The 25,338-nt window shown below is 35.7% G+C and overlaps 1 protein-coding gene across 6 annotated transcripts in view; it reads right to left on the bottom strand.

The window, feature by feature from the left end:
• Positions 1-25,338, bottom strand: part of SOX6 (SRY-box transcription factor 6) — a 757,470-nt gene that overhangs the window by 584,955 nt on the left and 147,177 nt on the right. Inside the window, exon 1 of one of the 6 annotated variants that reach the window (XM_063727867.1) lies at positions 20,821-20,873. The gene's annotated coding sequence lies outside the window, so the exon portion shown is untranslated. 6 annotated transcript variants of the gene reach the window in all.

Raw genomic sequence — 25,338 nt, 5'->3', positions numbered from 1 at the left:
CATACTACCCAAAGCAACCTGCAGATTCAATGCAACCCCTATCAAAATACCAATGTCATTTTTCACAGAAATAGAATTCAAAATATTTAACATATATTACAAGTCAATAGTAACCAAAACAGCATAGTATTGATATAGCAACAGACACACAGACTAATGGAACAATACAGAGAACCCAGAAATAAATCCACATATTTACATAAATCCATTAATTTTCGACAAAGATGCCAAGAACATGCATTGGGGAAAGGACACCCTCTTAAATAAATAGTGCTGGAAAAACTGGATATCCATATGCAGAAGAATAAAACTAGTCCCCTATCTCTCACCATATATAAAAGTCAACTCAAGATGAATTAAAGCTTTAATATAAGACCTGAAGCTATAAAACCGCTAGGAGAAAATACAGGGGAAGTGCTTCAGGACATGATCTAGGCAACGAATTTTATAGCTAAGACCCAAAGCACAGGCAACGAAAACAAAAGTAGACAAATGGGACTATATTAAACCAAAAAGCTTCTGAACAGCAAAGGAAATAATCAACAGAATGAAGAGATAACCTGTGGAATGGGAGAAAATATTTGCAAACTAGTCACCTGACAAGAGACTAACATCCAAAATATACAAGGAATTCAACTGCTAAACCAAAAAATAATAATCCCATTCAAAAGTGGACAAAGGACATGAATAGATACTACTCAAAAGAAGACATACAAATGGCCAACAGGTATATGATTTTAAAAAATACTCAATGTCACTAATCATCAAGGAAATGCAAATCAAAACCACAATGAGATATCATCTTGCCCCAGTTAGAATGGCTATTACTAAAAAGACAAAAAATAACAGATGATGGTGAGGATGGAAAGAAAAGAGAACTCTTATACACTCTTAGTGGGAATGTAAATTAGTACAACCACTATGGAAAACAGTATGGAGACTTCTCAAAAAACTAAAAATAGAACAACCATATCATCCAGCAATCTTGCCACTGGCTATTTTTCCAAAGGAAAGGAAATCAGCATGTCAAAGGGATATCTGCACTCTGCACTCCCTGTTTACTGCAGCACTATTCACAATAGTAAAGCTATGGAACCAACCTAGGTGTCCATCAATGGAAGAAAAGATAAAGAAATATATATACACAAACATATATAAAAGTATATGTACACACACACACGCACACAATGGAATACTATTCAGCCATAAAAAAGAATGAAATCATGTCATTTGTTGCAACATGGATAGAACTTGAGGTCATTATGTTAAGTGAAATAGGCCAGGCACAGAAAGACAAATACTGCATGTTCTCACTCATACGTGAGAGCTAAAAGAGGTTAATCGAGAGAATGTCGACCAGAGATTAGGAAGAATGTGTGAGTGGGAGGGTGCAGAATGAGAAGTTGGTTAATGGGTACAAACATAGAGACAAATAGAAGGAATAAATTCTAATGTTTGATAGCAAAGTAGGGTGATTATCATTAACAACAATGTATTGTTTATGTCAAAATAGAAGAAAGGATTGAAATGTTCCCAATACAGGGAAATGATAAATACTTGAGATGATGGATATCCTAAATACCCTAACTTGATCATTACACATTCTATGCATGTAACAAAATATCACATGGTACCCAAAAATACATACAAATATGTATCAATAGCAATTGTTTTTAAAAATAATTATGAAAGAAAAGAAGATGCAAGGAACATAATAATCAAATTTATGGAAAACAATCATAAAAAGAACATCTTAAAAGCAGCCACACAGGGAAAAATTAAACAATACATATAAAGGAACAAAAATGAGAGTGACAGCAGACTCTTCATTAGAAGATATGCAAGCTCAAAGACCATAAAACAACATCTTTAAAATACTGGAGAAATGAAAACTGCCAATTTAGAATCTGTTTAGGCAAAAATATCTTTCTAACGTGAAAACAAAGACTTTTTCGACAAATAAATGTTTAGAGAGAATTCATCAGCAGCAGCTCTACACTGCAAAATATGTTAAAGAAAGTTCTTTAGATGGAAAAAAAATACAGAATGTCAATCTAGATTTATCAAAAGAATGAAGAGTGTTAGAAATGGTAACTATAAGGGAAACTCTAACAGAAAATATTCTCAATTTTTAATATCTTCAAAAGATAGTTGTGAATAATTGGAGCTCCATATGCAAAACAAATGATCCCTGCCCCTTCCATAAAAATGAAGCCACAATGGGCCATAGACTTAAATATAGAACATAAAACTATAAAATTTCCAGAAGAAAATGTATGAGAAAATATTTCTGGCCTTGGCTTAGGTAAAGATATCTCAAATGCATACTCTGTAATAGACAAAAATTTAAAAATTGAACTGTATCAAAATTAAAAATTTTGGCTCTTTGAAAGACACTTAAAATGAATGGGCTGGGCAGGGAGTAGGAGGATGGGAAGATGTTGGTCAAAGGATATAAAATTTCAGTTAGTCAGGAGGAATAAGTTCAAGAGACCTATTGTACAACATAGTGACTATAGTCAATAACAATATATTGTATACTTGAAAATTGCTAAAAGAGTATATTTTAAGTGTTCTCATCACAAATAAATGAAGTAAATTTATTTTGTATGTGAGGTAATTTGATTTAGCCATTCCATAACGTATACATATTTCCAAAAAAATGAAATCACAAACCCAGCCTAGGAGAAATATTTGTATAAAATAATCACATAAAGGATTTATATCCAGAATATATAAAAAGCTATTTCAATTTAATTAAAAATAATAATAAATTTGAAAAGACATTGCTCCAAAGAGATACAGATGACAAATAGGCACATGAAAAAAATTCTGAAATCATTTAGTCATTAGGGAAAAGCACATTTAAAACTTAATGAGATACAGTACTAATAGAAGTCTACCAGAATAACTAAAAAAAAAATTTTTTTGAGGCAGCATTTCACTCTTGTTGCCCAGGCTGGAGTGCAATGGCATGATCTCGGCTCACTGCAACATCTGCCTCCCGGGTTCAAGGGATTCTCCTGCCTCAGCCTCCCGAATAGCTGCGATTACAGGCATGCACCACCACGCCTGGCTAATTTTGTATTTTTAGTAGAGGCGGGGTTTCTCCATGTTGGTCAGGCTGGTCTCAAACTCCTGACCTCAGATGATCTGCCCACCTCAGCCTCCCAATATAACTAAAATTTTTTAAATGACAATACCAAGTGCTGGTAATGGTACAGCACAATAGAGCCCATGCTGATGAGAATACAAAATGGTGCAGCCATTGTGGAAACTTCTTTGGCAGTTTCTTGTAAAACACTCATTTATCATCCAACAGAGTAATCCAATACCTAGGTTTTTACCCAAAAGAAATGAAAACATATGTCCACACAAAGACCTGTATGCAACTCAGCAACTTTATTCACGATCACCAAAAACTAAAAAGAACCCAGAAGACCATCAACTGGTGATGAAAAAACAAATTGTCACACATCCATACATTGGAATCTACTCAGCAAAAGAATGATACAAAATACTGTTACCTACAACAACATGGATAAATCTTCTTTCATTATGCAAAATGAAAGAAGCCAGACACAAAAGGCTATGTATGTACTTTATGATTCCACTTCTATGACATTGTGGAAGACATAAGCTTGTAAAGACAGAAATATGAACAGTGGTTGTCAGGGGTGTGAATGACAGGCTGACTACAAAGGGGCATGGAAAGCCTTTGGAGATGATGAAAATAATCTATATCCTTCTAGAACTAGAAATACCATTTGACCCAGCCATCCCATTACTGGGTATATACCCAAAGGATTATAAATCATGCTACTATAAAGACACATGCACACGTATGTTTATTGTGGCACTGTTCACAATAGCAAAGACTTGGAACCAACTCAAATGTCCATCAATGACGGACTGGATTAAGAAAATGTGGCACATATACACCATGGAATACTATGCAGCCATAAAAAAGGATGAGTTCATGCCCTTTGCAGGGACATGGATGAAGCTGGAAACCATCATTCCGAGCAAACTATCACAAGGACAGAAAACCAATCACCGCATGTTCTAACTCATAGGTGGGAATTGAACAACGAGAACACTTGCATGCAGGGTGGGGAACATCACACACCAGGGCCTGTCTTGGGGTGGGGAGAAGGGGAGGGATAGCATTAGGAGATATACCTAATGTAAATGACGAGTTAATGGGTGCAGCACACCAACATGGCATACGTATACATATGTAACAAACCTGCACGTTGTGCACATATACCCTAGAACTTAAAGTATAATAAAAAATAAAAAATAATAATAAAAAATAAAAAATCTATATCTTAAGTGTAGTGGTAGTTGCATGTTATATACACGTGTAAAATGTCTATAACTGTGTTACTAAAAAGAGTGACTTTCATTGCTCTAAATTATACCTTAATTAACCTTATTTTTAAAAAGATAATTAACTGCCTAAAGCAAAAACTGCAACAGTGTACTGTGGGTTTTCTGACATATGGCAATAATAATACAAAAAGCAGTAAGGAAGAAAGTGAAGTATATTGTTGCATCTATGGTTCTTACTCTATACACTAAGTAAAATAATATTATTTAAAGGTAGACTGTGATAAGTTAAAGATATTTATTGTAAACTTTAAAGCAACCATAAATAAAAAGTATAGCTAATTAAACAACAGTGGAGCTGAAATAAAATTTAAAATATACTCTATAGATGAAATAAATAGGAAAAAATATAACAAAATGGTAAATTAAGGCCAGGTGCAGTGGCTCACACCTGTAATTCCAGCACTTTGGGTGACTTACGTGGGAGGATTGCTTGAGTCTAGCAGTTTGAGACCAGCCTAGACAACATAGTAAGACCCCAACTTTACAAAAAAATTAGCCAGGTGTGGTAGCACACACCTATAGTCCCAGCTACTCGTGAGGCTGAAGCAGAAGGATAGCTTGAGCCTAGGAGTTTGAGACCAGCCTGGACAACATAGTGAGACCCCATCTTTAAAAAATTTTAAAATAAAAAATTAGCTGGGAATGGTGGCACACACCTGTAGTTCCAGCTACTCAAGAGCTGAGGTGAGAGGATTACTCCAGCCCAAGAGGTTAAAGTTGCAGTTAGCTGTGGTCACGCCACTGTACTCAGCCCAGGCAACAGAGTGAGACCCTGTCTCATTAAAATAAATAAATAAATAAATAAATAATGTTTTAAAGATGCTAAATTAAACCCAACCATATAGATAATTACATTAAATAAAAATAGTCTAAACACTATAAATAAAAGGCAAAGATTTTCAGATTGTATCCAATCTACAAGTCACACATTTTAAATAGATTCACAGCATGTGACACTCCCCTATTTGGCATAGATGCCATAATATTTATAAATATGGAGTTAAACTTCAGGCAGTAAAACAAAAGTAATTTTAATATGAAAAAATATATATATTTTTTTGAGACAGAGTCTCACTCTGTCACCCAGGTTGGAGTGCAGTGGTGCAATCTTGGCTCACTTCAACCTCCGCCTCCCGGGTTCAAGCAATTCTCCTGCCTCAGCCTCCTGAGTAGCTGGGATTATAAGCATGTGCCACCATGCCTGGCTAATTTTTGTATTTTTTTAGTAGAGATGGGTTTCACCATGTTAGCAAGGCTGGTCTTGAACTCCTGACCTCAGGTGATCTGCCCACCTCAGCCTCCCAAAGTGCTGGGATTACAGGCATGAGCCACCATGCCCGGCCTGAAAAATTTATTCAAAAACAAAATTAATCAAACAAAATGTTTTATGCATGTCTTAGATTAACAATTCAAAGGGTATTCTTGACCATTTTTAACAAAATTTATAATGTACATTTTTCTTACACATCTATAAGATACATCTCCTATTTTCCCAATTTTTCATATTTTATTGAAACCCAAATATTGTATATTGTATACAGAGAATCATTATAGTAATGCCTAAAATTTTTTCCAACATTCTAAACATTAACATATGTGGCCCCCCAAAAAATTAGTACTTTTTGACAAATCATAAAGTAAAACACAGAGGTTAAGTGTTCCTTTAAAAAAACTCTCTGAATCATAAAAATCCACCAAGCTAAAATCAAAAAAGGAAAATGCATGCTGTATAGCCGACATTTTAAAAATAAAGTCCACTATAAAAACTTAAATGTGGGAAGCAAATTCTCCAGACTGAAAGTAAGATGTATGGAATTTACAAAGGTCACCCTCATTTCCCCCCTCCCAAATAATGCATGCAATCAAAATATATTTCACTCCATGGGTTAATGTAGGTTTTTTTCTTTTTGTTTTTGTTTTTGGAATCTATTCACACTTCAAGGGTCTATTGGTCTGGGAAAACGAATAACGTAAGCCAAACATTTATTGCATCCAGCAACAATTAGAGCCTTCCACAAATGAAAGCAATTTTTCTAAACAGTAGTAACAAGATATTGCTACCCATGACACTTAATAAAGGAATATGTACTTTAAATTGCCCAATCCTGGGAGTTACAGAAGTGAGGTTCAGGTCTTACAGCATAATAGAGGTTTGGGATTTTTTGTTTTTCTTTTTTACTAAAAGACTTATATAACATTCCTAAAAGTTATCAAAGAAGATCTAAAAGGTTAGAATGAGATTATCTGTGCCATAAACAATTATAGCCTTCCTCTAGGCTGGTACTCATAAGTAAGTTTGATTTGGTAAATATTACAGAAGTCTGACACAGTTGGAGAACCAGGAAAATTAAAATGGCATTGTATAATGCCTATCTAGAAGTGAGTAACAATCTCTCATAGATATGAAATTATTTGATAAATAACATTATGGGAATATGGAAATCATTTTTGATATAAGTATTACATTACATAATAAAAATAATTATTGATCATTAATGTCAACTAAAGGATTGAAACATGGACTTTAAACCCAAGAATTTATCATCTAAAACATTTTCTTTTTTTATAACTTTCCTCCTAGTAATGCAGGACAAGTGAGCCCCAAAACTGGGGCTTAGCGGAGGTTCTTGGCTTTGGCTAGGAAAGAACTTAAGGTTAAGTTAGTGGTGTTAGATAGCAACATTTTCTTGAATGGTACTGCTCCTTGCAGAGCAGGCTAACTCATAGGCTGTACACCCAACGTCAGCTAAGTATGGGCTGTTGGCAACTGTATTTATACTCATGTATATCCACTTTCAATTATATGCAAATTAAGGGGCAGGCTGATGTGAATTGACAGGCAGGTTAATTAGAACTTTCTAGAAAAGGGGCAGTAACTTCCAAGTCATTGCCATGGAAAGGAGTGGTGACTTCAAGGTTGTTGCCATAGCACTTATAAACTGCCATGGGGCTGGTGGAAGTGTCTTATGCTAATGAACAATGAGGGCAGCCAGGGATCACTTTTGTCACCATCTGCTGATTTTGGCCATTTTTTTTTTCCACTTTATTCTGTCTGGACCTGGTGTATATAAATGGCTACAAATCCAGCATCCATCTCTCCCTGTGGAGACCATACCTCTAAAGAGGCATTGATACTAGGACCATCTAACATAGATTGGTGCTCCTAATTCCAAACAGAACCAGGATAAAATTAACAGTAAATAAAATGACAAGAAATGCATAAAGACAGGATAGATGAGTTTCATCACTGAATTATGAATTTTATTATTCAAGTCCTGTGCCAGTCCTAAATTCCAACACCATTTCATCAACAACCTTATTAAAAAGATGAAAAATAGACCACTTTCTGTCACCAGTGAATGACCTTGATTCTTAAATATCACATATATGTTACAGAGTATTTTAAGTGTCTTAGGATGCTCAACACAGCAGTTTACAAAGTGGTAGGCCCTACTAGGAGGGGGTACTCAGTCCATTCAAAAAGAGGATTGGTCATAGGGACCTATAGTTTCAAAAGAAAAGACAATAAATATGGTAATAGTCACCATGAAAGCTTTCCTTGAAATACTGTATGCAACTTGAGTCTTGTTATTCCCAACACTACCCAACAAAAATGAGCAGGACGAAAAAGAATTGAGTCACTGTGAACTAATAACAAAAACGCTTAAAACCCTTTGATAACAGGTTTCTCAAAGTTATACCATGTTTATGCTCAGTAGAAAATCGTATTTCTGTTTGTTATTACTCTGGGAGGGCAATGCATCAGCCAAAACAATCACAACAGAATGACCCGGAATTTATCAGTTTGTCCAATTAACTTAGGTTTTTTCCCTTTCTTTCTTCTCTCCCATCCTATTTTCCTTTACTCTTACAATAACTACTATATTTCCACCATGTGCCAGGTACAACACTGCATACTGGGTAAGAACAGCTAAAAAGACATAGTCCCTGCCTTCATGTTGTTCACATTAGGTTTTATTCCAAAAGCAGCAACTGTGGCAGCTAATTATATAGTGTTTCGTCCAAGTCTCTGTAATGATCTCCCAAAAATTACCCAAAACCTTCCTTACTCTCTTAACAATTGAACTATACCACAAATGTGAAGGATTTCTGAAAAGATGAAGCAGTCATAAACATATTAAGTTCCCTTTGTCCTTCTGCTATTTCTTATAAACTATTAGAATTAAAATTAAATCTTTCAAGAAGGAGGTCAGTCTGAACTGTTCCAATAAATCTTACATGTGATGAAAACAGGAAAGGGGAAAGAGAGAGAGGAGCAAAGAAAAAAAACCTTTGTACCTGCCAAAAGTCAGCAATTGTGTCATCTCTTACAAATCAGTTGTTTTGCATGTAGTGATATAATGACAAGGCAAAAAGTAATTATAATTAGGTACCTATTTTGATTCCTCTCTCCATAGTATCAGTATTGAATGTCATTTGATTTTGGCAAAAGATAAGATCATTGACTACTTAAAAGATGTACAAGACTACTTCTCTAAATGTTTCACATAGAAATACCTAAAAATGGAAAACATCTCAATCTCAATCACATACTAGCCAGCAGGACAATTTGCAAAATTCACAGCCAAAAATAAATAAACAAACAAACAGAATCTGTGGCCTCAATGACACTTAAAAAATTCAACAATACGGAATAAAAAAGAATTTTTAACTTATACATAAAAAACATGACAATGCTATGAAAACTTATTAAATCATTCAGTGTGTATAATTAGTGAATCTAAATTACCACTAATTAGCTGAACATCTAACAACATAACTACAATTATTTTTTTCTTAAAATTATTTTTGCTCAGGTGTTATCGGTATTTAAGTGCTTCTTAAATAAAATATATTATCATTATTATTACATATAATGTCTTTAAATTTTTATTAATATATAATAATTGTGTATATTTTGAGGGTACATGTGATATTTTGATACCTGTATACAATGTGTAATGATCACATCAGGGTACTTCAAACATTTATCTTTTCTTTGTGTTGTGAACATTACAAATCTTCTCTTCTTGCTATTTTGAAATATACAATAAATTATTTGTAACTATAATTTCCCTACTATACTATTGAATACAAAAATACAATTAGAAGGAATACATATAAAGTCTTGGACACATAAACATTTTTATCAGAGAATTCCATTCACCAAAGTTAAATCACTGCAAAAGAAATAGAGATATAATGAATATATTAATAAGCAGAAGTGCCTTCCACCATATGTGCCCTTGACTAGTTACATAAATATGAACAAATTCATATTTACCAATAATCCAATAATCCAATAATATATTTTGTTAAGTCTATATCCAGATAATTCTTTTCATATAAATATTTCTCCTCAAGATTCTGATCTTGACATCTTGATTGGAAAAATTGACATACCACTTCTGGGTTTTTTATATTTTTATTTTTATATAAAAGGAAAACAATTAAAAGTTTGTTTAATTAAAAATGAGGACTTACTCAAAAGAATACCATAGCTCTTAATTATATTCTAGAGTAACTCATATCTCAAGCATCTAAAAAAAGTCCTTTAATAAATAAACAATCATCACTAGAAACAGACTATCCAGTAACACATTCAAGTTGCCAGAACGGCTGGGGATATTACTCAGCCATAATTATTAGAAATTCATTACAGCCACAGCCTACAAATGAGAAATAAAGCAAATCGAAAGCACTGATATTCCACATCCCCAAACAAACAACACTCTCAGTAAAATCTGAATAAAATAAATGGAAATATGGCCTAAAGCTGTACTAAATTATTATATGTTCGTAAAACTACCAGCAATGCTAATCTAACTCATTTTTATCTCAGAAAACATCACATTTTCCACACTTCCTCCCACTAAAATAAAAGTGCTTCAACTTCGTCCCTTGGCCCAAATATTCAAATACAATTAAAAGATAACTGTAGCATCCTCTTTATAGAAATAGTTCAAATATAACCACAGAATCACATGCAGAAGTGAGCATTAAAACATTAGTTTTTAATTTAAGAAAAATACCCTTAACATTTTCTATGTTCATTAAAATGTTTAACATTTCAGATTGATGACATACCCGGCATCAAGCCATGTAGTATGGCTTTGCTTTCATCAAATAACATTTTATAATTATAAATTTACTTTCATTCAAATTGCTGCTAATATTTAAACATTATTGTTCTTGCACTTTGTTTTATTGCTTTTGCATATAATAAAGAGCATGAAAAGTTAATTCATAAAATACGGAAGACGCATATTTTATTCTGTAGACCAATAACAACGATTTATAGCCCAATTCATAGGCCTTAGCTGATAATACCTCTGAGATCAAGTTAAGTAGCTTCAGAAATTTCTGACTTTATAATCCACCTTTTCTTTATTCTTACATACCATAACTTCATTGCCACACATAGGTTTCCTTTTTCAATGTCAGTTAAATGTCTTCCAAGCTTCAGAAGCCCAAGACTTCTGATGGTATTTTCAAAATGTGGTGTTTCCCTTTAGTCTTATTAAATACTTTGATCATAATTAGTAAATACAACTATAGTTTCTCATAAAATTTCATCTCTCCACCCTAACTTCACTTAAATACTGGAAAATGTTATCAAACATGTCAAAAGTCTCCTGAGTATAATTAAAGTTTATGTATATATGTTCACATGAAGTGTAAAGATGGACAAAGTAAGGTTAGGAACTTTTCCATATGGCATCTGTATTGCATTTTACAAATTTCTGAAATGCTTACTCTTCTCCAATTTGTCCCTAGCTCTTTCTTCTCCCTATCTCACACCCTAAACTCCCCTCTTGAAAATGTACTCCACATTAAATGTACCCAGTAAACTCATTCCCACATTCAACTTTCTTCTTGACTATACAGCATCCTCTGAAATGTCCTCCCCGGATAGTCCCAGCTTATCAATTTACCTTTCGTTTGTGAAGTTTCTTCTGATTTAATTAACATAGTGCTGGCAATCTCCAATGAGAGTTAATCTAAACATAAAATTCCATGACTCTTTTGTTTACCATTCTGTAATTACTTCTTTGCTTATATAGAATATTCTTAGGTAACTATTTCAAATATCCATATTTCTCACTTGCAACTGTTAACTTCATAATTGTAAATTATAATATTAGCAACATTGTTATTCTTTATTATTATTGTAAATGATAATATCAGTAACATTCTTATCACCATTATTAGCTTCTACAAGTCTATAGAAGTATTTTGTGTGTAAGGCAGCACAAGAATTGTTCCTTTTTCAGATCAAAGTATCACCTTATATTTGGGATGATAAAAACATTTGATAAGCCCTTTTGTTACATAGCTACAATATAATGGCTTATAAAGGCCTACTTAATCATATGATTAGCTCAATTTTACTAAAGAATCCTGTTAAGTTTCAGATGCTGGCTCTGTCCTTAAGAAGTCAAAACACAATTTGAAAAATTAGCCAAACATCTAAAATATTTTTTCTCTACAACTTTTCCAACTATCAAGAACTTTTGAGCATATCTCTAACTTAACTAGATGTTCTAGCATCATGTAAATGGCCTCTGAAACTAAAGCAGGAAGAGATATCTTGGAAGAACATTTTCCTGAATAGTGGTCATAGTAGGACTAGGATAGCTCTATAAACTCTGATTGCTGGCAAAAACTTTAAGATATTCAAGTAATTTATTCTCAACTCTCCAACTCCCTGCCTTCATAAACCAACTGTCCTGGGATTTACCTGGAAAACTTCCTTGAAATCACCTGGGAATTTTTAAGCCTTCAATCTGCTAAATATTCTCCAGAAAGACATTCTGCCTCTTTCTGTGCCCAGTCTTCAAGAGATGCCAAGAATTACTCTCATACCATTCAAGTTCTGCTGACCAGGGCCTAAGTGGAAAAGGTAATTTACAAAGAACGAAGCTATTCACTATGAACTACAATCACTGCTCTGCAACCAAGAATTTAGTCAGGTGTATCATACATCCCTTTGAGAACTTTTACCCAAAGCAGAAACTTAATTTCACTAATATCTCTTCTTTCTCAAGACTTCCAACATTCTAAATACAAAGGAGTTGTACTCTAGTAAACTGAGAAGGCAAGGTTAAGGCCCTCGTTTTTCAACATGATTAGACCAATGCTCTAGTCCAAGGATTGAATGAACTAGTTGTGAAACCTAACCCTTATGAGCAAAATCACCTGTTCAGCAGTACAGTAAGTGTACTCTCCTCTGATTTTCCATATGGAGGGCCAATTTAAAAAAATAGGAATTCTCAGCTAAATAGCAGCTTTTTCTTTCAAAGTAAAAAACAAAGCCACTCTCACAGTGCTTACATTTGCAACACATCTGTAAAAAGTGATTTAGCATCAGAAAGCATTTTAATTGTAGTAAACTGAACAATGCAGAAATTGTTTGAAGAAAAGATTAAATTTAATGAAATTCACAAACAACCCTTTTTAGCAAGTAACAATTTTTTGAACATTAAAGAGGAGCTCATTATATCAAGACAACTCCACTGTAAAAAAGCAGTCTGACTTCAATCACTGCATATCTACATGTTAATGAACTTGCTGTATAAAGGAGGGAGTGAACAGAAAAAGTAATAGGAAGACTGACTTAATGTATATTTGCTAGGAAAAAAAATCTCCTTTAATCAATAAAATACCTTTTCACTAGTATGATAATGGTATCTGAAACTCTTTCAAACAACACAAAAGGAAGATGGTACTTGAAAGTTTCTTTGAGACATTACACAGTTCACACTTTCTTGCAGTGTTCACATGCTGTCAGCATCACAGTTCTAAAGACTTTCAAGTTTCAACAGACAGATACAGGCTAGTACAAAGTCTTTGCCATAAAAATCTCGTTGCTGCCCCCTGATCAAACATAGACAAATCTGAAACTGAAAAGTGAGAACCAACCAGTGACCTTTGATTGGAACCACAAGCCTAGGTTTTAATAAAATGCCTCATTCATTGCTCTTTGGTGCCAACAAGATAGGTGTGTTATAGACTGAAAAAAGCAGTCAATACACCATTTACACCTATACAATGATTTCCATTATTCACCCTTGGAATTTGTGATTGTAGCAAGTGAGACACAGGTGTCTTAAAATGGCAAAACCCAAACACACAAATGCACGTTTCTACCTTTAAAATAAATAAATGACTTTACCCCTTCCTCTCATTTTCTTGCTACTGGTTTTCATGCCTTATTAATTGTATTGAACCAGTCTTTCCAAAACCATAATTTGCACAATATTTATTTGTTGCTATTCCTAGAGCCTAAGGAACATGGCAATATTCACTTTTGAACCCCTGATTTTCCTAGCATATTAATGCACTATTCAAATATTCAAATGCATTTCTACAAGGCCTATTTTAATTAAACCAAATGTTTGAAATTTTTGGTTATTTTATTTTGCCATTTTGGGGGAGGGCCAAGAAAAAAAAACGGTGTCAGACTACGACCATAGTTAGCACATTTTGATGCCTAATGTCAGACTGCCCTTAAGAGCAATGGCTCAAGAAAATGCAAGTCAAGTCCAATTCCTACGAGTTAGATGCTGGGAATGAAAGAAAGGGAGGAAATGTTTTCAAAGCCAATGCATTCCTAAGTGTTATGGTGGATGCATACAAGGAACTGTTAACCCCAGTTAAAACTGGAAGCTAGAATGGTGAGGGACCTGCAAGCTCTATAGTGCATGCCTTAATGACCTCTACAAACCATGACACTAAAATATTCTAACTCTTACTCTAAGACTAAAAGGCTTCACGTGTAATTGACAGTGTTATTCTAGTGCCTAGCATTGTGCCTAAAATGTAGCAGGTGCCTTGTATGACATATAAATATGTAAATATATACATATATAGGTAGGGGGTGCATATATGTTTATATGTAAATGTATACATAAATAAAATGAATAATGAAGTGTGGGGCTACAACTTTGCCAGGATGAAAAGACAGTATGAATTGTAAACGCAATCTGAGGAAACAATCTACCTACAACTCAAACTGGAAGGAAGGAAGGTAAGAAAGAAGGAAGAAGTGCCATTATTTCATTTCTTTTTCTGGCTGAGTAGTATTCCATTGTATTTATAAAAGTGAAGTAACTCAGAAATGGAAAACCAAATATCATATGTTCTCACTTTTAAGGTGAGGTAAGCTATGAGGATGCAAAGGCATAACGATGATATAATGGTCTTTGGGGCTTGGGGGAAATATGGGAGTCGGGTGAGGAATAAAGGACTACACATTGGATACAGGGTACACTACTCGGGTGATGGGTGCACCAAAATCTCAGAAATCACTACTAAAGAACTTATCCATGTAACCAAAACCACCTGTTCCCAAAAAACTATTGAAATATTAAAAGAAAAAGAAGGAAGAAAGAAAGGCAGAAATAAAGGGGAGGAATAAGAAAGGGAATAAGATAAGAAGGGAGGAGAAATCATGTACAGAATCATGCTGTCTGTACTACAACTAAGTATTCCTATCTACCCTCCATCAACCACTGCCTCTGGGCACCACAGTGGGCTCAGTAGCCTGAACTGCTCCTGTGAATGACCACAGTTATACTGCTTCACCTACTGTAAATAAACATCCACACACACAAACCCAGACACCTCCTAAGATATGAATGTAAGTATTTAGTTTAGCCAAACAGAAGACTCATGACTTCATTCAGTTGCCAAATTACTTGACCCAAAGAATTCAAAGGTCATGAGGGCAGGGACTTTCTCTATCTCATACATGATTATATCCCCTGAGTTAGATCAGTGCCTGACTAGAACAATATTGCTCTAAAACTGATATTGTCAACATTAATATTTTCAAGTCCCTGGACAGATTATAGTTTATGGCAGGAGTTTTCAATGTATGGTCATGAAACCTCCAGGGGTTACCAAGACTCTTTCAGGGGTCTAATTTTTTCATAATAAGGATAATAATGTTATTTACTTTTTTTTAATAGATGGGGTCTCACTCTGTCACGCAGATTGGAGAGCAGTGGCGCGATCATAGCTCAGTGTAATCTCAAACTCCTGGGCTCAAAAGAATCTCCACCTCAGCCTCCCTAGGAGCTAGGACTACATGTACACATCACCAGACCTGGCTAATTTTTTTTTTTTCGTAGAGACAGAATCTTGCTATGTTGCCCAGACAGGTCTCTAACTCCTGACCTCAAACTATCCACCCGCCTTGGTCTCCCAAAGTGTAAGGATTACAGGTGTGAAACACGGTGCCCAGCCACTTATTTGCCTTTTTCACTCTAATTCTCACAAGTATACAGTGGAGTTTTCCAGAAGTTATATAATAATGTGATTCCTCTCAAGTCTAACATGTTCTTGTGTTTTTAAAATTTCTAATATGAAGACTTCCAATTCTGGGAAGATGGAGCAGAAGTACTTTTCCCTATTTCTTCTCCAAAATACAACTAAAAATCCTGGACACTGTATATAAGACAAACATAACAGGACTCTAAAAAGTGGAAAGAAGACAGGCTGGCTAGGAAACTCAGAACCAAGGAATGACACTGGTGAATTTCCTAGGTTTTCTTTTTGCATTGTGTATACCAGACTTGGAGCTAAAGAAGCCAGCAACCTAAAAACATCAATAGATACAGAAAAAAAATCCCCCAAAAAAGTTTGCTCTCTCTATCCCAAGGACCAGGAAAGAGACAGCTTTTAGTAAGACAGGAAACTTTTAGACACTATCTTTTCTAACTCCAGATAAACACTGCAGAAAAAATACTGTGGCTCCACCCTGACCCACTCAAACCTAGTGGTGAACCTAGAATTCCACTCTCTCATGGCTTTAATGAGGTACCCAATACCCACCCCCGGAAATGTCAAAGAAAACCAGGTAGTCATCTGGGACTTTTACCCCTACCAGCCAGTAGCATCCCCATACCTGCACCTGCCCCTGGCCCCAGTGACCCTCCCACTTCCCCCGCAGAATGGTATCAAGGAATGCCTAGTGGAGAGTCAAAACTTTCATCATTGGCCAACAGTAATGAGGCCACCTCTGCTAAGATGTCAGTGAAGACCACATGGGGAGCTAGAACTCTCCATCCAGCAGTACAAGAAGCCCCACCACCCAGAGGCCCATCTGAACTTCCACATCCATCTAGCAGTAACAAGGTAGCAGCCTCTCTTTCCTTACTGAACCAGTGTTAAGGAAAGCTAGCTAAAACAAGTTTACAAAAGAACCAGAGTGTCATAATAAAAAACAAAAATATATGGATTTCAAGCAAAAATCACTGTCATACCACAAAAGATCTCAAATTAAATGAAAAAGATAATCAATAGATGCCAACACCAAGATGTTAGAATAATCTGACAAACATTTTAAAGCAGCCATGATAAAAAATACACAAATGAGCAATTATGAACCCATTTGAAACAAATAAAGGAAATAGCCTCAGCAAAGAAGTAGAAAACATAAAAAAGAACCAAATGAAAAAAAAACTGAAAACTACAATAACTAAAATAAAAAGCTCAATAGTAAATTTTTTAAAATAGCTGATTCGGGTTGGTGCATGCGTTTAGTTCTAGCTACTCAAAAGGCTGAGACAGAAGGATAACTTAAGCCTGGGAGTTTTATGCTGCAGTGTGCTATGATCATACAACTGCACTCCAGCCTGGATGAAAGAGTGAGACCCTGTCACTATTTAAAACAAATAAACAAACAAAAATAGAAGCTCAATAGAAGTGCTCAATTGTAGAATGGAAAGCACCAAATCAGTGAACCAGAAGACAGAACAATAGAATATATCCAATCTAAATAACAGAGAGAAAACAGACTTCAAGAAAATGAACCGAATGTCAGGAAACTTTGATGATATAGCAAAATATCTAATATTCATGTCATCAGAGTCCTGGAGGACAGAAGAAAGAGAGTGACACTGAAAATGTACTCAAAGGAATAATAATTGAAAACATCCTAATTATAGTCACATACATACATAAACCTACAGTTGAGCAAATCCCAAGCAGGATAAATTCAAAGAAATTCATGCAAAGATCCATCATATTAAACTTCTGAAAACTAAAAACAAAAAAATCTTAAAAGCATCCAGAGAAAAATGACACCTTACCTATAAGGGGAAAATAATTCAAATGACAGCAGATTTCTCATCAGAAACCATAGAAGCCAGAAAGAAGTGGCACAATATTTTCGAAGTGCTGAAAGAGATGACTAGTCAACCCAAAATCCTATACCCAATGAAAATATCCCTTAGGGATGTAGGGGAAATCAAAACATTCTCAAATGAAGGAAAATGAAGAGAGTTTATCACCAGCAGACCCACTCTAAAAAAAATGACTAAAGGAAGTTCTCTAAACAGAAAGGACAAAATAAAAGAAGAAATGTTGAAACATCAGGAAGGAAGAAAGAATAAGAGAGGCAAAATAAATACAATAGTGTGAATAAATACAATAGGCTTTCCTTCTCCTCCTGAATTTTCTAAATTATGTTTGATGGTTAATGCACATTGCCTAATGTGGTTCTAAATGTATGTAGAGAAAACAGGTAAGACAATTACATTATAAACAGAGAAAGTAATTGGATATAAAGGGAGGTAAGGTTCTTACACTTGATGCAAACTGGTAAAATGACTATTCCAGTAGTCAAAGATTGATAGAACTGGACAGACAGAAATGATACAGAAGAATTAAACAATCTGATCAACAGAATCTAATCAACATTCATAGAATATTCCATTCAACAACAGAATACACATTTTTTATGTGCCCCTAGAACATATACCAAGATAGACAACAAACTAGGCCATAAAACAAAACTCAACAAATTTTTAAAAACTGAAATCATACAGAGCATGTTCTCTGGCCACAATGGGATTAAACTAGAAATCAGTAACAAAGAAAGAACAATCTCCAAATCCTTGGAAACTAAGCAACACACTTCTAAATAATCCATGAGTCAAAAAAAAATTTCAAAAGAAATTTTTTTAAAAAAAGAAACACTAAACTAAGTGAAAATGAAAATATATCAAAATTTCTGAGGCATGGCTAAAGCAGTGCTGAGAAAGACATTTATAACACTAAATGCATGCATAAGAAAAGAAGAAAAATCTTAAATCAATAATCTAAACTCCCATCTCAAGAACCCAGAGAAACAAGAGAGCAAAATTAACCCAAAGAAAGCAGAAGGAAGAAAATGATAAAGAGCGGAAACCAATAAAATTGAAAACAGGAAAACAATAGAAAAGTTAACAAAACAAAAAATTGGTTCTTTGAAATGATCAATAATATTGGCAAGCCTCTATCAAGACTGACAAAGAATGAGAGAAAACACAAATTACCAATATTAGTAATGAAATAGGGGATATCATTACAGACCATGCAGACATAAAAAGGATAGTAAGTGAATACTAGTAGTAACTCTACACACATAAATTTGACAACTTAGATGAAATGGACCACTTGCTCAAAAAACAGAAATTACTACAATTCACTCAATATGAAATGACAGTTAGTTTGAATAGCCCTATAACTCTTAAGAAAATTGAATTCTTACGTTTAAGTACCCCCAAAAAGAAATCCCCAGGCCCAAATGTCTACCAAGTGTTTAAAGATTAACACCAATTCTACACAATCTCTTCCAGAAAACAGAAGAGAAGGAAACACCACCCAATTTGTTTTATGAAGCTAGTATTATCCTGATAACAAAACCACACTGAAACAAATATAATACAAAAAAAAAAACAAAGCTTCAGACCAATACTCCCCATGAATTCTTTTTTTAAAAGAACCCACAAACAAGTATCCACAGTAACCCCATAACACACTCTCTTCTTGACAGACAAAAATAATTTTAAAGTAAACAAACTCGTCAACAGAAAGAAATTCCAATGCAGTAAATACCAATTGAAATAGACCACATAGGCCGGGCGCAGTGGCTCACGCCTGTAATCCCAGCACTTTGGGAGGCCAAGGCGAGCAGATCATGTGGTCAGGAGATCGAGACCATCCTGGCTAACGTGGTGAAACCCCGTCTCTACTAAAAATACAAAAAAATTAGTCAGGCATGGTGGCGGGCGCCTGTAGTCCCAGCTACTGGAGAGGCTGAGGCAGGAGAATGGCGTGAACCCAGGAGGTGGAGCTTGCAGTGAGCCGAGATCAGGCCACTGCACTCCAGCCTAGGCAAGAGAGCGAGACACCGTCTCAAAAAAAAAAAAAAAAAAGAAATAGACCACATAAACAAAAGCTTTGGGGGTTCCAAATAATTTTTAAGAATGCAACAGATCCTGGGAATAAAAAGTTTGAGAACCTCTGATTTAGGCCACTAGCTCCTAAGTTCACTAATGGTCACCTAAAGTGCTACAGCAGAAGTCTTCATGAACCTTCTGAAATGTGAGCAAAATCTCTTTAGGCTCATCTTCAAAGTAAGTCCAGTGAAGACACAAAAACAATGCTACCAAACTTTGAAATATTTAACTTTCATAAGTCCTGGGGGAGTTAGAATCCTGCCCTTGTGACAGGAGATTCTGGGCAATAAACAGTACCATGTAGTATTGAAGTTTGGTCAGCCAAGAGGTATCTCTGGTAAACTCAGGATAATTCCTGCTAAGGGAAAAGAAATAGGTTGAGTTAGCTAAGCCTATTTTATCTCATCTATCAGAAACTCAGCCAAAGCATTATTGCCCTATGGTTTTCATAGATCCCCAGCTCTTTACCATCAAGAAATAGGCATCAAAATAGTATCTGACATACCCACTAGGGCGGCTATAATGTTTTTTAATGGAAAATAAGTGTTTGCAAGAATGTAGAGAAATTGGAATCTTCATACATGGCTCATGGAAAGGTAAAATGATGCAGCTACTGTGGAAAACAGTTTGGCACTTTCTCCAAAATTAAACACGGGACTGTCATATGACCCAATTCCACTCCTAGGTATATATGCAAAAGAACAGAAAACAGGTGTTCAAACAAAACTTATACACAAATGTTCATAGGAGCACTATTTACAATAGCCAAAAAGTGGAAACAACCTAAATGTCCATCAATAGATGAATGGATAACCAAACTGTAGTACATATCATGGAATATTATTCAGTAATAAAGAGGAATGAAGTGCAGATGGGACATCCCTAATCCAAAAATCTGAAATCCAAAATGTTCCAAAATCTGAAACTTCTTGAGTGCCAACTTGGCACTATAAGTAGAAAATTCCACATCTGACCTCATCTGACAAGTCATGTTAACTCTACAGAAAAAAAAAAAAAAACACCTATAGATGGCAGAGTGAAAATGTGTGGTGGGTTTATTGAAGTACAAGAGCAGCACTCATTCATAACAGAGTAAGAAATCATCTCGGTTTATAAAATCAAAGAGAGACTTCTAAGACAAAAACCATTGTTAATGAGGCAGATGACTGTGAAGGAAATATTTTTAAAAGCCAACCAGCTCATCCCTAGAGGATCCTCTTCCTAGTCCTTCAACTGTTTCTTCTCACCTAAAAAAAATAAAATACAGTGTACAGTAACCTTTCAATCAAAACACAACATAGGTGGAGACTGCCACGGTTGGTTGCCATTGTTGTTTAACAACTGACACAGGTATTATGGTGATGCTACTGTGCTGCTTAGTTACCCTAAATACATTGTTTCTCTGTTTTAATGGTATGTCATATTTTTTTCTTTTTCTTTTTCTTTTTTTTTTTTGAGACGGAGTCTCGCTCTGCCACCCAGGCTGGAGTGCAGTGGCGATCTCTGCTCACTGAAACCTCCGTCTTCTGGGTTCAAGCAATTCTCCTGCCTCAGCCTCCTGAGTAGCTGGGATTACAGGCACATGCCACCACGCCTGGCTGATTTTTTTTTTTTTTTTTGTATTTTTAGTAGAGACGGGGTTTCAGCATATTGGTCAGGCTTGTCTCGAACTCCTGACCTCATGGTCCACCCACCTCAGCCTCCCATAGTACTGGGATTACAGGCGTGAGCCACCGCACCTGGCCATATTTTTTTTTTACTGTTAAGAACTTATGTGTGAATAAGTATAAGAAAATGATTGCTTAATGATACCACATAAATTCAAAGCCAGGAATGACAGTGATGCCAAACAATCACAGACTGTTCACATGGGTGGCTAAGATAGTGACACTTTTGCTTTCTGATGGTTTATGTACACAGATTTTGTTCCACGCACAAAATTATTTAAAATAGTGTAAAAAATTACCTTCAGGCTATGTGTATAAGATATATACAAGACATAAGTAAATTTCTTGTATAGGCTTGGGTCCCATCCCCAAGATATCTCATTATGTATATGCAAATATTCCAAAATCAAACAAAAATCCAAAATTCAAAACACTTCTGGTCCTAAGCATTTCAGATAAGGGATACTCGATCTGTAGTGATGTGCTATAAAATATTAATACATAAATTTAGAAAACATTACACTAAGTGAAAAACAGCCAGACACAAAAGGTTATATATTGTATGATTGCATTTATAAAAAACATGAAGAATAGAATAAATCCATAGAGACAGAAAGCAGATTTGGGGAGAAGGGAGGAATGAGGATTAACTGCTTGGTAGGTATGGAGTTTTCATTTCAGGTGATGAAAATGTTTTGGAACAAGATAGGTGTGATGGTTGCATAACACTGTGAATGTACTAAATGCCACTGACATGTTCATTTTAAAATGAATAATTTAATGTAATATAAATTTTACCTCAATAATTTTAAAAATGTGAAAATAAGAACATATTGACCTGACCTTAGGGCAATGAAGTAAGCAATAAAAAATTCACATTATATGCATTTTAAAAATATCTGAGAACCCTTAACTCAGTCAAAATTAATATTTCCTCTTATGTGCTCCAACAGCCCTTTATTCATTACTCCATAAAAATATTCATAACATTATAGAATATGGAAACATTTTGATGCCTTTTACACTGTCCACCCTTACTCTCCCAAATGTATCTTTCACTTCTACCTTTATTCCTTCTTAACCTTCTCTCTCCCATCCCCCAATTGTGATTTTATCCAGGGCAGTAACCTTTTACTTTTCATCCTTCTATCCTTGGTGTCTAGCACAATGTATATGCTAAATAAATGTGTTAACTGAATGAAAGAAAAAACAAATTAATAAATGCAAGGTGGATCAGCATGTAAGCATCATAGAGGTTGAAGAGCATTATCAAATTATCTTTCGCATCTTGAGTTGGAATTTTTAAGCCAATAAATTCCAATCCCAGGTCTTTGATTTTTTAGCATGCCAACCCCACTGCAATTTTTAAAGGCTTTTGCAAAATTCTTTTAAAAATTCTGAAATTAAAATTAATTTCAATCATTTAAATTTTTAAATAAATGCATCTCAGCATTTTTTGAAAGTTAGGGAACATATCAAAATTAAATAAAACAAAATGCCAGTGCAACAAAACAGTCAGAGCTCACTCTATTCACTGGTGCCCATTTAAAAGGCAAAGAAATTTAAATATCAACCACAAAATTATCTTGTTTAATGTCCATCTAATTATGTGTTGAGAGAAATTATTTTGGATGCTCCAGTGGTACAATCAGTTAGCACACAGTATGTATACAGCAGTATGTGTGTGAGAAATTATTTTAAATATAAGAATTATCAAAAATTATAAGAAGATCATCGCTTTAACTGAATAGTTCCACCAAAAATCAGAAAAATATGTAAGTGATACATTTTGTTTCTTGGATATAGCAATGTACCATCTTGCATAAATGAGACTATTAAAATGATCACCTGAGGTCAGAAGTTCGAGACCATCCTGGCTAACATGGTGAAACCTCGTCTCTACTAAAAATACAAAAAAATTAGCCAGGTGTCATGGTGGGCGCCTGTAGTCCCAGCTGCTCGGGAGGCTGAGGCAAGAGAATGGCGTGAACCCAGGAGGTGGAGCTTGCAGTGAGCTGAGATGGCGCCACTGCACTCCAGCCTGGGTGACTGATCAAGACTCCATTTCAAAAAAAAAAAAAAAAGATACACTGTGCAGAAAACTAGGCTTTTGGATTTTTAGTGGGGAAAAATTCTAAATGCATTTCCTTAATAATTTTAACCAGTTAATATAAGCCCAAAGAAAAGTGCCCAGATGATATAAATTTGCAAACATAGCAAAAACAAAACTCACTCGTTTTGAGATGCTCACCCTTCAGCAATGCCCATCTAAATCCTATAGTGCCCTAAGAGTCAATGGAAAAGTTTACTTACTAAAACCTACTCTGATTCCTATAACTGAATTTATTCTTTCTCATCTTGAAGGTACACTCTTACCACATATTCTAGCAATTGATCATATACTCTCTGGTATTGTCCTAACAACTATTAAATTCATTGAGCTCAGAGACGCATGGTAATTATTTTCTATCCCCATGAGACCTGACATATAGTCAGCAGCTAATAAATATTTGTTGACTGGGAAAAGCACTAACATATTTAAACTTAATACAGATAAATTTGGTAGCAATGTCTACTTGCTTAGGTTTTTCAATGGAAAAAAACTTGTATTTAAAAAGAAAACTATGTCCTTAAAATGTCCAACTAATTCTCCTTACATTCTCTGGGAATGTATTTCCCAGAAGCCTTTTATTGAAATGCACAAAATTTTCAAACATAAATAAACACACACTTTTTCTCTAACATTCATTTACCAGCTTCTTGCGAAGGGTTGACTGCATCTATAATTAGCTCTCTTGGGAGCAATATTGATCAATTGTTTCGTATACACTGTAGCTAACCAGACTTTAAATGGTTTTCAAAACTGTTCAAATTAGTTAAAATACTGATACCTTCCTTCATCATATGAAAAAGATCAACATTCTTTAGTCTCTCAGTCCTTCAGTTAATAAATATACATACTAGAAACTTTCAAATATACCTGTGTTGCTTTTAGCCAGCTAATTACTAAACTATATGTACCCTGTTTGTAGACTGACAATTTAAAGCATTTTGAGGGGGAGGAGCCAAGATGGCCGAATAGGAACAGCTCCGGTCTACAGCTCCCAGGGCGAGCGACACAGAAGACGGGTGATTTCTGCATTTCCATCTGAGGTACCGTGTTCATCTCACTAGAGAGTGCCAGACAGTGGGCGCAGGTCAGTGGGTGAGTGCACCGTGCGCCAGCCGAAGCAGGGGCGAGGCATTGCCTCACTCGGGAAGCGCAAGGGGTCAGGGAGTTCCCTTTCCAGGGGTGACAGACGGCACCTGGAAAGTCGGGCCACTCCCACCCGAATACTGTGTTTTTACGACGGGCTTAGGAAACGGTGCCCCAGGAGAGTATAGCCCGCACCTGGCTCAGAGGGTCCTACGCCCACGGAGTCTCGCTGATTGCTAGCACAGCAGTCTGAGATCAAACAGCAAGTCGGCAGCGAGGCCGGCGAAGGGGCGCCCGCCATTGCCCAGGCTTGCTTAGGTAAACAAAGCAGCCAGGAAGCTTGAACTGGGTGGAGCCCACCACAGCTCAAGGAGGCCTGCCTGCCTCTGTAGGCTCCACCTCTGGGGGCAGGGCACAGACAAACAAAAAGACAGCAGTAACCTCTGCAGACTTAAATGTCCCTGTCTGAAAGCTTTGAGGAGAGCAGTGGTTCTCCCAGCACGCAACTGGAGATCTGAGAACGGGCTGACTGCCTCCTCAAGTGGGTCCCTGACCCCTGACCCCCGAGCAGCCTAACTGGGAGGCACCCCCAGCAGGGGCAGACTGACACCTCACACGGCCGGCCAGGTACTCCAACAGACCTGCAGCTGAGGGTCCTCTCTGTTAGAAGGAAAACTAACAGAAAGGACATCCACACCAAAAACCCATCTGTACATCACCATCATCAAAGACCAAAATTAGATAAAACCACAAAGACGGGGAAAAAAACAGAGCAGAAAAACTGGAAACTCTAAAAAGCAGAGTACCTCTCCTCCTCCAAAGGAATGCAGTTCCTCACCAGCAACGGAAC

This window comes from Pongo abelii, chromosome 9 (genome assembly GCF_028885655.2).
Source record: "Pongo abelii isolate AG06213 chromosome 9, NHGRI_mPonAbe1-v2.0_pri, whole genome shotgun sequence".
Lineage (NCBI taxonomy): Eukaryota > Metazoa > Chordata > Mammalia > Primates > Hominidae > Pongo > Pongo abelii.
Note: the sequence above shows the minus strand (reverse complement) of the source record. Positions and strands in the feature narration are given on the sequence as shown.